The following is a 13,142-nucleotide window of genomic DNA, read 5'->3' as shown; positions in this document are numbered from 1 at the left end:
CTGTGTGGTGGGTGCATCGGTGGGGCTGTGTGGTGGGTGCATCGGTGGAGCTGTGTGGTGGGTGCATCAGTGGAGCTGTGTGGTGGGTGCATCGGTGGAGCTCTGTGGTGGCTGCATCGGTGGAGCTGTGTGGTGGGTGCATCGGTGGAGCTGTGTGGTGGGTGCATCGGTGGAGCTGTGTGGTGGGTGCATCGGTGGAGCTGTGTCGTGGTTGCATCATTTGAGCTGTGTGGTGGCACCATCGGTTGAGCTGTGTGGTGGCTGCATCGGTGGAGCTGTGTGGTTGGTCATCGGTGGAGCTGTGTGGTGTGTGCATCGGTGGAGCTGTGTGGTGGCTGCATCGGGGGAGCTGTGTGGTGGGTGCATCGGTGGAGCTGTATGGTGGGTGCATCTGTGGAGCTTTGTGGTGGGTGCATCGGTGGAGCTGTGTGGTGAGTGCATCGGTGGAGCTGTATGGTGGGTGCCTCGGTGGAGCTGTGTGGTCGGTGCATCGGTGGAGCTGTGTCGGTGGAGCTGTGTGGTGGTTGCATCAGTGGAACTGGGTGGTGGGTGCATCGGTGGAACTGTGTGGTGGGTGCATCGGTGGAGCTGTGTCGGTGGAGCTGTGTGGTGGTTGCATCAGTGGAGCTGGGTGGTGGGTGCATCGGTGGAGCTGTGTGGTGGGTGCATCGGTGGAGCTGTGTCGGTGGAGCTGTGTGGTGGCTGCATCGGAGGAGCTCTGTGGTGGGTGCATCGGTGGAGCTCTGTGGTGGGTGCATCGGTGGAGCTGTACGGTGGGTGCCTCGGTGGAGCTGTGTGGTGGGTGCATCGGTGGAGCTGTGTGGTGGGTGCATCAGTGGAGCTGTGTAGGTGGAGCTGTGTGGTGGGTGCATCGGTGGAGCTGTGTGGAGGGTGCCTCGTGGAGCTATGTGGTGGGTGCATCGGTGGAGCTGTGTGGTGGTGCCTCAGTGGAGCTGTGTGGTGAGTGCATCGGTGGAGCTGTGTAGGTGGAGCTATGTGGTGGGTGCATCGGTGGAGCTGTGTGGTGGGTGCCTCGGTGGAGCTGTGTGTTGGGTGCATCGGTGGAGCTGTGTGGTGGGTGCCTCGGTGGAGCTGTGTGGTGGGTGCCTCGGTGGAGCTGTGTGGTGGGTGCATCGGTGGAGCTGTATGGTGGGTGCTTCGGTGGAGCTGAATGGTGGGTGCCTTGGTGGAGCTGTATGGTGGGTGCCTCGGTGGAGCTGTGTGGTGGGTGCATCGGTGGAGCTGTGTGGTGGGTGCATCAGTGGAGCTGTGTTGGGGGAGCTGTGTGGTGGCTGCATCGGTGTAGCTGTGTGGTGGGTGCATCGGTGGAGCTGTGTGGTGGGTGCATCGGTGGAGCTGTGTGGTGGGTGCATCTGTGGAGCTGTGTGGTGGGTGCATCTGTGGAGCTGTGTGGTGGGTGCCTCGGTGGAGCTGTGTGGTGGGTGCATCGGTGGAGCTGTATGGTGGGTGCCTCGGTGGAGCTGTGTGGTGGGTGCATCGGTGGAGCTGTGTGGTGGGTGCCTCAGTGGAGCTGTGTGGTGGGTGCCTCGGTGGAGCTGTATGGTGGGTGCCTCGTGGAGCTGTGTGGTGGGGGCATTGGTGAAGCTGTGTGGTGGGTGCATCGGTGGAGCTGTGTGGTGGGTGCATCGGTGGAGCTGTGTCGGTGGAGCTGTGTGGTGGCTGCATCGGTGGAGCTGTGTGGTGGGTGCATCGGTGGAGCTGTGTGGTGGGTGCATCGGTGGAGCGGTGTGGTGGGTGCATCGGTGGGGCTGTGTGGTGGGTGCATCGGTGGAGCTGTGTCGGTGGAGCTGTGTGGTGGCTGCATCGGTGGAGCTGTGTGGTGGGTGCATTGGTGGAGCTGTGTGGTGGCTGCATCAGTGGAGCTGTGTGGTGGCTGCATCGGTGGAGCTGTGTGGTGGGTGCATCGGTGGAGCTGTGTGGTGGGTGCATCGGTGGGGCTGTGTGGTGATTGCATCGGTGGAGCTGTGTCGGTGGAGCTGTGTGGTGGCAGCATCGGTGGAGCTGTGTGGTGGGTGCATCGGTGGAGCTGTGTGGTGGCTGCATTGGTGGAGCTGTGTGGTGGCTGCATCGGTGGAGCTGTGTGGTGGGTGCATCGGTGCCGCTGTGTGGTGGGTGCATCGGTGGCGCTGTGTGGTGGGTGCATCGGTGGAGCTGTATGGTGGGTGCATCGGTGGAGCTGTGTGGTGGGTGCATCGGTGGAGCTGTGTGGTGGGTGCATCAGTGGAGCTGTATGATGGGTGCCTCGGTGGAGCTGTGTGGTGGGTGCATCGGTGGATCTGTGTCAGTGAAGCTGTGTGGTGGTTGCATCAGTGTAGCTGGGTGGTGGGTGCATCGGTGGAGCTGTGTGGTGGTTGCATCGGTGGAACTGTGTCGGTGGAGCTGTGTGGTGGTTGCATCAGTGAAGCTGGGTGGTGGGTGCATCGGTGGAGCTGTGTTGGTGGAGCTGTGTCGGTGGAGCTGTGTGGTGGCTGCATTGGTGGAGCTGTGTGGTGGGTGCATCCGTGGAGCTGTGTGGTGGGTGCATCTGTGGAGCTGTGTGGGGGGTGCATCTGTGGAGCTGTGTGGTGGGTGCCTCGGTGGAGCTGTGTGGTGGGTGCATCGGTGGAGCTGTGTGGTGGGTGCATCGGTTGAGCTGTATGTTGGGTGCCTCGGCGGAGCTGTGTGGTGGGTGCATCAGTGGAGCTGTATGGTGGGTGCCTCGGTGGAGCTGTATGGTGGGTGCCTCGGTGGAGCTGTGTGGTTGGTGCATCGGTGGAGCTGTGTGGTGGGTGCATCGGTGGAGCTGTGTCGGTGGAGCTGTGTGGTGGCTGCATTGGTGGAGCTGTGTGGTGGGTGCATCGGTGGAGCTGTGTGGTTGGTGCATCAGTGGAGCTGTGTGGTGGGTGCATCGGTGGAGCTGTGTGGTGGGTGCATCGATGGGGCTGTGTGGTGGGTGCATCGGTGGAGCTGTGTCGGTGGAGCTGTGTGGTGGCTGCATCGGTGGAGCTGTGTGGTGGGTGCATTGGTGGAGCTGTTTGGTGGCTGCATCAGTGGAGCTGAGTGGTGGCTGCATCGGTGGAGCTGTGTGGTGGGTGCATTGGTGGAGTTGTGTGGTGGGTGCATCGGTGGGGCTGTGTGGTGGGTGCATCGGTGGAGCTGTGTCGGTGGAGCTGTGTGGTGGCAGCATCGGTGGAGCTGTGTGGTGGGTGCATCGGTGGAGCTGTGTGGTGGCTGCATCGGTGGAGCTGTGTGGTGGTGCATCGGTGGAGCTGTGTGGTGGGTGCATCGGTGGAGCTGTGTGGTGGGTGCATCGGTGCCGCTGTGTGGTGGGTGCATCGGTGGCGCTGTGTGGTGGGTGCATCGGTGGAGCTGTATGGTGGGTGCATCGGTGGAGCTGTGTGGTGGGTGCATCGGTGGAGCTGAGTGGTGGGTGCATCAGTGGAGCTGTATGGTGGGTGCCTCGGTGGAGCTGTGTGGTGGGTGCATCGGTGGATCTGTGTCGGTGGAGCTGTGTGGTGGTTGCATCAGTGTAGCTGGGTGGTGGGTGCATCGGTGGAGCTGTGTGGTGGTTGCATCGGTGGAACTGTGTCGGTGGAGCTGTGTGGTGGTTGCATCAGTGAAGCTGGGTGGTGGGTGCATCGGTGGAGCTGTGTTGGTGGAGCTGTGTCGGTGGAGCTGTGTGGTGGCTGCATCGGTGGAGCTGTGTGGTGGGTGCATCCGTGGAGCTGTGTGGTGGGTGCATCTGTGGAGCTGTGTGGGGGGTGCATCTGTGGAGCTGTGTGGTGGGTGCCTCGGTGGAGCTGTGTGGTGGGTGCATCGGTGGAGCTGTGTGGTGGGTGCATCGGTTGAGCTGTATGTTGGGTGCCTCGGCGGAGCTGTGTGGTGGGTGCATCAGTGGAGCTGTATGGTGGGTGCCTCGGTGGAGCTGTATGGTGGGTGCCTCGGTGGAGCTGTGTGGTTGGTGCATCGGTGGAGCTGTGTGGTGGGTGCATCGGTGGAGCTGTGTCGGTGGAGCTGTGTGGTGGCTGCATTGGTGGAGCTGTGTGGTGGGTGCATCGGTGGAGCTGTGTGGTTGGTGCATCAGTGGAGCTGTGTGGTGGGTGCATCGGTGGAGCTGTGTGGTGGGTGCATCGATGGGGCTGTGTGGTGGGTGCATCGGTGGAGCTGTGTCGGTGGAGCTGTGTGGTGGCTGCATCGGTGGAGCTGTGTGGTGGGTGCATTGGTGGAGCTCTTTGGTGGCTGCATCAGTGGAGCTGTGTGGTGGCTGCATCGGTGGAGCTGTGTGGTGGGTGCATTGGTGGAGTTGTGTGGTGGGTGCATCGGTGGGGCTGTGTGGTGGGTGCATCGGTGGAGCTGTGTCGGTGGAGCTGTGTGGTGGCAGCATCGGTGGAGCTGTGTGGTGGGTGCATCGGTGGAGCTGTGTGGTGGCTGCATCGGTGGAGCTGTGTGGTGGTGCATCGGTGGAGCTGTGTGGTGGGTGCATCGGTGGAGAAGTGTGGTGGGTGCATCGGTGGAGCTGTATGGTGGGTGCATCGGTGGAGCTGTATGGTGGGTGCATCGGTGGAGCTGTGTGGTGGGTGCATCGGTGGAGCTGTGTGGTGGGTGCATCGGTGGAGCTGTGTGGTGGGTGCCTCGGTGGAGCTGTATGGTGGGTGCCTCGGTGGAGCTGTGTGGTGGGTGCATCGGTGGAGCTGTGTCGGTGGAGCTGTGTGGTGGTTGCATCAGTGTAGCTGGGTGGTGGGTGCATCGTTGGAGCTGTTTGGTGGGTGCATCGGTGGAGCTGTGTTGGTGGAGCTGTGTGGTGGTTGCATCAGTGAAGCTGGGTGGTGGGTGCATCGGTGGAGCTGTGTCAGTGGAGCTGTGTGGTGGCTGCATCGGTGGAGCTATGTGGTGGGTGCATCGGTGGAGCTGTGTGGTGGGTGCATCGGTGGAGCTGTGTGGTGGGTGCATCTGTGGAGCTGTGTGGTGGGTGCATCTGTGGAGCTGTGTGGTGGGTGCCTTGGTGGAGCTGTGTGGTGGGTGCATCGGTGGAGCTGTGTGGTGGGTGCATCGGTTGAGCTGTATGTTGGGTGCCTCGGTGGAGCTGTGTGGTGGGTGCATCGGTGGAGCTGTATGGTGGGTGCCTCGGTGGAGCTGTATGGTGGGTGCCTCGGTGGAGCTGTATGGTGGGTGCCTCGGTGGAGCTGTGTGTTTGGTGCATCGGTGGAGAAGTGTGGTGTGTGCATCGGTGGAGATGTGTCAGTGGAGCTGTGTGGTGGCTGCATCGGTGGAGCTGTGTTAGGGGTGCATCGGTGGAGCTGTGTGGTGGGTGCATCAGTGGAGCTGTGTGGTGGGTGCATCGGTGGAGCTGTGTTGGTGGAGCTGTGTGGTGGCTGCATTGGTGGAGCCGTGTGGTGGCTGCATCGGTGGAGCTGTGTATTGGGTGCATCGGTGGAGCTGTGTGGTGGGTGCATCAGTGGAGCTGTATGGTGGGTGCATCGGTGCAGCTGTGTGGTGGGTGCATCGGTGGAGCTGTGTGGTGGGTGCATCGGTGGAGCTGTATGGTGGGTGCCTCGGTAGAGCTGTGTGGTGGGTGCATCAGTGGAGCTGTGTCGGTGGAGCTGTGTGGTGGTTGCATCAGTGGAGCTGGGTGATGGGTGCATCGGTGGAGCTGTGTGGTGGGTGCATCGGTGAAGCTGTGTCGGTGGAGCTGTGTGGTGGTTGCATCAGTGGAGCTGGGTGGTGGGTGCATCGGTGGAGCTTTTTGGTGGGTGCATTGGTGGAGCTGTGTTGGTGGAGCTATGTGGTGGCTGCATCAGTGGAGCTGTGTGGTGGGTGCATCGGTGGAGCTGTGTGGTGGGTGCATTGGTGGAGATGTGTAGGTGGAGCTGTATGGTGGGTGCCTCGGTGGAGCTGTGTGGTGGGTGCATCAGTGGAGCTGTGTGGTGGGTGCATCTGTGGAGCTGTATGGTGGGTGCCTCGGTGGAGCTGTATGGTGGGTGCCTCGGGGGAGCTGTGTGGTGGGTGCATCGGTGGAGCTGTGTGGTAGGTGCGTCTGTGGAGCTGTGCATCGGTGGAGCTGTGTGGTGGGTGCATCGGTGGAGCTGTATGGTGGGTGCCTCGGTGGACCTGTGTCGGTGGAGCTGTGTGGTGGCTGCATTGGTGGAGCTGTGTGGTGGGTGCATCGGTAGAGCTGTGTGGTTGGTGCATCAGTGGAGCTGTGTGGTGGGTGCATCGCTGGAGCTGTGTGGTGGGTGCATCGGTGGGGCTGTGTGGTGGGTGCATCGGTGGAGCTGTGTCGGTGGAGCTGTGTGGTGGCTGCATTGGTGGAGCTGTGTGGTGGGTGCATTGGTGGAGCTGTTTGGTGGCTGCATCAGTGGAGCTGTGTGGTGGCTGCATCGGTGGAGCTGTGTGGTGGGTGCATTGGTGGAGTTGTGTGGTGGGTGCCTCGGTGGGGCTGTGTGGTGGGTGCATCGGTGGAGCTGTGTCGGTGGAGCTGTGTGGTGGCAGCATCGGTGGAGCTTTGTGGTGGGTGCATCGGTGGAGCTGTGTGGTGGCTGCATCGGTGGAGCTGTGTGGTGGTGCATCGGTGGAGCTGTATGGTGGGTGCCTCGGTGGAGCTGTGTGGTGGGTGCATCGGTGGAGCTGTGTCGGTGGAGCTGTGTGGTGGTTGCATCAGTGTAGCTGGGTGGTGGGTGCATCATTGGAGCTGTTTGGTGGGTGCATCGGTGGAGCTGTGTTGGTGGAGCTGTGTGGTGGTTGCATCAGTGAAGCTGGGTGGTGGGTGCATCGGTGGAGCTGTGTCGGTGGAGCTGTGTGGTGGCTGCATCGGTGGAGCTATGTGGTGGGTGCATCGGTGGAGCTGTGTGGTGGGTGCATCGGTGGAGCTGTGTGGTGGGTGCATCTGTGGAGCTGTGTGGTGGGTGCATCTGTGGAGCTGTGTGGTGGGTGCCTTGGTGGAGCTGTGTGGTGGGTGCATCGGTGGAGCTGTGTGGTGGGTGCATCGGTTGAGCTGTATGTTGGGTGCCTTGGTGGAGCTGTGTGGTGGGTGCATCGGTGGAGCTGTATGGTGGGTGCCTCGGTGGAGCTGTATGGTGGGTGCCTCGGTGGAGCTGTATGGTGGGTGCCTCGGTGGAGCTGTGTGTTTGGTGCATCGGTGGAGAAGTGTGGTGTGTGCATCGGTGGAGATGTGTCAGTGGAGCTGTGTGGTGGCTGCATTGGTGGAGCTGTGTGGTGGGTGCATCGGTGGAGCTGTGTGGTGGGTGCATCAGTGGAGCTGTGTGGTGGGTGCATCGGTGGAGCTGTGTTGGTGGAGCTGTGTGGTGGCTGCATTGGTGGAGCTGTGTGGTGGCTGCATCGGTGGAGCTGTGTATTGGGTGCATCGGTGGAGCTGTGTGGTGGGTGCATCGGTGGAGCTGTATGGTGGGTGCATCGGTGCAGCTGTGTGGTGGGTGCATCGGTGGAGCTGTGTGGTGGGTGCATCGGTGGAGCTGTATGGTGGGTGCCTCGGTAGAGCTGTGTGGTGGGTGCATCAGTGGAGCTGTGTCGGTGGAGCTGAGTGGTGGTTGCATCAGTGGAGCTGGGTGATGGGTGCATCGGTGGAGCTGTGTGGTGGGTGCATCGGTGAAGCTGTGTCGGTGGAGCTGTGTGGTGGTTGCATCAGTGGAGCTGGGTGGTGGGTGCATCGGTGGAGCTTTTTGGTGGGTGCATTGGTGGAGCTGTGTTGGTGGAGCTATGTGGTGGCTGCATCAGTGGAGCTGTGTGGTGGGTGCATCGGTGGAGCTGTGTCGTGGGTGCATTGGTGGAGATGTGTAGGTGGAGCTGTATGGTGGGTGCCTCGGTGGAGCTGTGTGGTGGGTGCATCATTGGAGCTGTGTGGTGGGTGCATCGGTGGAGCTGTATGGTGGGTGCCTCGGTGGAGCTGTATGGTGGGTGCCTCGGGGGAGCTGTGTGGTGGGTGCATCGGTGGAGCTGTGTGGTAGGTGCGTCTGTGGAGCTGTGCATCGGTGGAGCTGTGTGGTGGGTGCATCGGTGGAGCTGTATGGTGGGTGCCTCGGTGGAGCTGTGACGGTGGAGCTGTGTGGTGGCTGCATTGGTGGAGCTGTGTGGTGGGTGCATCGGTGGAGCTGTGTGGTTGGTGCATCAGTGGAGCTGTGTGGTGGGTGCATCGCTGTAGCTGTGTGGTGGGTGCATCGGTGGGGCTGTGTGGTGGGTGCATCGGTGGAGCTGTGTCGGTGGAGCTGTGTGGTGGCTGCATCGGTGGAGCTGTGTGGTGGGTGCATTGGTGGAGCTGTTTGGTGGCTGCATCAGTGGAGCTGTGTGGTGGCTGCATCGGTGGAGCTGTGTGGTGAGTGCATTGGTGGAGTTGTGTGGTGGGTGCATCGGTGGGGCTGTGTGGTGGGTGCATCGGTGGAGCTGTGTCGGTGGAGCTGTGTGGTGGCAGCATCGGTGGAGCTGTGTGGTGGGTGCATCGGTGGAGCTGTGTGGTGGCTGCATCGGTGGAGCTGTGTGGTGGTGCATCGGTGGAGCTGTGTGGTGGGTGCATCGGTGGAGCTGTGTGGTGGGTGCATCGGTGGAGCTGTATGGTGGGTGCATCGGTGGAGCTGTGTGGTGGGTGCATCGGTGGAGCTGTGTGGTGGGTGCATCGTTGGAGCTGTATGGTGGGTGCCTCGGTGGAGCTGTGTGGTGGGTGCATCGGTGGAGCTGTGTCGGTGGAGCTGTGTGGTGGCTGCATCAGTGTAGCTGGGTGGTGGGTGCATCGTTGGAGCTGTGTGGTGGGTGCATCGGTGGAGCTGTGTTGGTGGAGCTGTGTGGTGGTTGCATTAGTGAAGCTGGGTGGTGGGTGCATCGGTGGAGCTGTGTCGGTGGAGCTGTGTGGTGGCTGCATCGGTGGAGCTGTGTGGTGGGTGCATCGGTGGAGCTGTGTGGTGGGTGCATCTGTGGAGCTGTGTGGTGGGTGCATCTGTGGAGCTGTGTGGTGGGTGCCTCGGTGGAGCTGTGTGGTGGGTGCATCGGTGGAGCTGTGTGGTGGGTGCATCGGTTGAGCTGTATGTTGGGTGCCTCGGTGGAGCTGTGTGGTGGGTGCATCGGTGGATCTGTATGGTGGTTGCCTCGGTGGAGCTGTATGGTGGGTGCCTCGGTGGAGCTGTATGGTGGGTGCCTCGGTGGAGCTGTGTGTTTGGTGCATCGGTGGAGCTGTGTGGTGTGTGCATCGGTGGAGATGTGTCAGTGGAGCTGTGTGGTGGCTGCATCGGTGGAGCTGTGTGGTGGGTGCATCGGTGGAGCTGTGTGGTGGGTGCATCAGTGGAGCTGTGTGGTGGGTGCATCGGTGGAGCTGTGTCGGTGGAGCTGTGTGGTGGCTGCATCGGTGGAGCTGTATGGTGGGTGCCTCGGTGGAGCTGTGTGGTGGGTGCATCGGTGGAGCTGTGTCGGTGGAGCTGTGTGGTGGCTGCATCAGTGTAGCTGGGTGGTGGGTGCATCGTTGGAGCTGTGTGGTGGGTGCATCGGTGGAGCTGTGTTGGTGGAGCTGTGTGGTGGTTGCATTAGTGAAGCTGGGTGGTGGGTGCATCGGTGGAGCTGTGTCGGTGGAGCTGTGTGGTGGCTGCATCGGTGGAGCTGTGTGGTGGGTGCATCGGTGGAGCTGTGTGGTGGGTGCATCTGTGGAGCTGTGTGGTGGGTGCATCTGTGGAGCTGTGTGGTGGGTGCCTCGGTGGAGCTGTGTGGTGGGTGCATCGGTGGAGCTGTGTGGTGGGTGCATCGGTTGAGCTGTATGTTGGGTGCCTCGGTGGAGCTGTGTGGTGGGTGCATCGGTGGATCTGTATGGTGGTTGCCTCGGTGGAGCTGTATGGTGGGTGCCTCGGTGGAGCTGTATGGTGGGTGCCTCGGTGGAGCTGTGTGTTTGGTGCATCGGTGGAGCTGTGTGGTGTGTGCATCGGTGGAGATGTGTCAGTGGAGCTGTGTGGTGGCTGCATCGGTGGAGCTGTGTGGTGGGTGCATCGGTGGAGCTGTGTGGTGGGTGCATCAGTGGAGCTGTGTGGTGGGTGCATCGGTGGAGCTGTGTCGGTGGAGCTGTGTGGTGGCTGCATCGGTGGAGCTTTGTGGTGGGTGCATCGGTGGAGCTGTGTGGTGGCTGCATCGGTGGAGCTGTGTATTGGGTGCATCGGTGGAGCTGTATGGTGGGTGCCTCGGGGGAGCTGTGTGGTGGGTGCATCGGTGGAGCTGTGTGGTAGGTGCGTCTGTGGAGCTGTGCATCGGTGGAGCTGTGTGGTGTGTGCATCGGTGGAGATGTGTCAGTGGAGCTGTGTGGTGGCTGCATCGGTGGAGCTGTGTGGTGGGTGCATCGGTGGAGCTGTGTGGTGGGTGCATCAGTGGAGCTGTGTGGTGGGTGCATCGGTGGAGCTGTGTCGGTGGAGCTGTGTGGTGGCTGCATCGGTGGAGCTTTGTGGTGGGTGCATCGGTGGAGCTGTGTGGTGGGTGCATCATTGGAGCTGTGTGGTGGGTGCATCGGTGGAGCTGTATGGTGGGTGCCTCGGTGGAGCTGTATGGTGGGTGCCTCGGGGGAGCTGTGTGGTGGGTGCATCGGTGGAGCTGTGTGGTAGGTGCGTCTGTGGAGCTGTGCATCGGTGGAGCTGTGTGGTGGGTGCATCGGTGGAGCTGTATGGTGGGTGCCTCGGTGGAGCTGTGACGGTGGAGCTGTGTGGTGGCTGCATTGGTGGAGCTGTGTGGTGGGTGCATCGGTGGAGCTGTGTGGTTGGTGCATCAGTGGAGCTGTGTGGTGGGTGCATCGCTGTAGCTGTGTGGTGGGTGCATCGGTGGGGCTGTGTGGTGGGTGCATCGGTGGAGCTGTGTCGGTGGAGCTGTGTGGTGGCTGCATCGGTGGAGCTGTGTGGTGGGTGCATTGGTGGAGCTGTTTGGTGGCTGCATCAGTGGAGCTGTGTGGTGGCTGCATCGGTGGAGCTGTGTGGTGAGTGCATTGGTGGAGTTGTGTGGTGGGTGCATCGGTGGGGCTGTGTGGTGGGTGCATCGGTGGAGCTGTGTCGGTGGAGCTGTGTGGTGGCAGCATCGGTGGAGCTGTGTGGTGGGTGCATCGGTGGAGCTGTGTGGTGGCTGCATCGGTGGAGCTGTGTGGTGGTGCATCGGTGGAGCTGTGTGGTGGGTGCATCGGTGGAGCTGTGTGGTGGGTGCATCGGTGGAGCTGTATGGTGGGTGCATCGGTGGAGCTGTGTGGTGGGTGCATCGGTGGAGCTGTGTGGTGGGTGCATCGTTGGAGCTGTATGGTGGGTGCCTCGGTGGAGCTGTGTGGTGGGTGCATCGGTGGAGCTGTGTCGGTGGAGCTGTGTGGTGGCTGCATCAGTGTAGCTGGGTGGTGGGTGCATCGTTGGAGCTGTGTGGTGGGTGCATCGGTGGAGCTGTGTTGGTGGAGCTGTGTGGTGGTTGCATTAGTGAAGCTGGGTGGTGGGTGCATCGGTGGAGCTGTGTCGGTGGAGCTGTGTGGTGGCTGCATCGGTGGAGCTGTGTGGTGGGTGCATCGGTGGAGCTGTGTGGTGGGTGCATCTGTGGAGCTGTGTGGTGGGTGCATCTGTGGAGCTGTGTGGTGGGTGCCTCGGTGGAGCTGTGTGGTGGGTGCATCGGTGGAGCTGTGTGGTGGGTGCATCGGTTGAGCTGTATGTTGGGTGCCTCGGTGGAGCTGTGTGGTGGGTGCATCGGTGGATCTGTATGGTGGTTGCCTCGGTGGAGCTGTATGGTGGGTGCCTCGGTGGAGCTGTATGGTGGGTGCCTCGGTGGAGCTGTGTGTTTGGTGCATCGGTGGAGCTGTGTGGTGTGTGCATCGGTGGAGATGTGTCAGTGGAGCTGTGTGGTGGCTGCATCGGTGGAGCTGTGTGGTGGGTGCATCGGTGGAGCTGTGTGGTGGGTGCATCAGTGGAGCTGTGTGGTGGGTGCATCGGTGGAGCTGTGTCGGTGGAGCTGTGTGGTGGCTGCATCGGTGGAGCTTTGTGGTGGGTGCATCGGTGGAGCTGTGTGGTGGCTGCATCGGTGGAGCTGTGTATTGGGTGCATCGGTGGAGCTGTGTGGTGGGTGCATCGGTGGAGCTGTATGGTGGGTGCATCGGTGCAGCTGTGTGGTGGGTGCATCGGTGGAGCTGTGTGGTGGGTGCATCGGTGGAGCTGTATGGTGGGTGCCTCGGTAGAGCTGTGTGGTGGGTGCATCAGTGGAGCTGTGTCGGTGGAGCTGTGTGGTGGTTGCATCAGTGGAGCTGGGTGATGGGTGCATCGGTGGAGCTGTGTGGTGGGTGCATCTGTGGAGCTGTGTGGTGGGTGCATCTGTGGAGCTGTGTGGTGGGTGCCTTGGTGGAGCTGTGTGGTGGGTGCATCGGTGGAGCTGTGTGGTGGGTGCATCGGTTGAGCTGTATGTTGGGTGCCTTGGTGGAGCTGTGTGGTGGGTGCATCGGTGGAGCTGTATGGTGGGTGCCTCGGTGGAGCTGTATGGTGGGTGCCTCGGTGGAGCTGTATGGTGGGTGCCTCGGTGGAGCTGTGTGTTTGGTGCATCGGTGGAGAAGTGTGGTGTGTGCATCGGTGGAGATGTGTCAGTGGAGCTGTGTGGTGGCTGCATCGGTGGAGCTGTGTGGTGGGTGCATCGGTGGAGCTGTGTGGTGGGTGCATCAGTGGAGCTGTGTGGTGGGTGCATCGGTGGAGCTGTGTTGGTGGAGCTGTGTGGTGGCTGCATCGGTGGAGCTGTGTGGTGGCTGCATCGGTGGAGCTGTGTATTGGGTGCATCGGTGGAGCTGTGTGGTGGGTGCATCGGTGGAGCTGTATGGTGGGTGCATCGGTGCAGCTGTGTGGTGGGTGCATCGGTGGAGCTGTGTGGTGGGTGCATCGGTGGAGCTGTATGGTGGGTGCCTCGGTAGAGCTGTGTGGTGGGTGCATCAGTGGAGCTGTGTCGGTGGAGCTGTGTGGTGGTTGCATCAGTGGAGCTGGGTGATGGGTGCATCAGTGGAGCTGTGTGGTGGGTGCATCGGTGACGCTGTGTCGGTGGAGCTGTGTGGTGGTTGCATCAGTGGAGCTGGGTGGTGGGTGCATCGGTGGAGCTTTTTGGTGGGTGCATCGGTGGAGCTGTGTTGGTGGAGCTATGTGGTGGCTGCATCAGTGGAGCTGTGTGGTGGGTGC

This window comes from Lissotriton helveticus, chromosome 2_1 (genome assembly GCF_964261635.1).
Source record: "Lissotriton helveticus chromosome 2_1, aLisHel1.1, whole genome shotgun sequence".
Taxonomy (NCBI): domain Eukaryota; kingdom Metazoa; phylum Chordata; class Amphibia; order Caudata; family Salamandridae; genus Lissotriton; species Lissotriton helveticus.
This window is presented reverse-complemented; position numbering follows the sequence as displayed.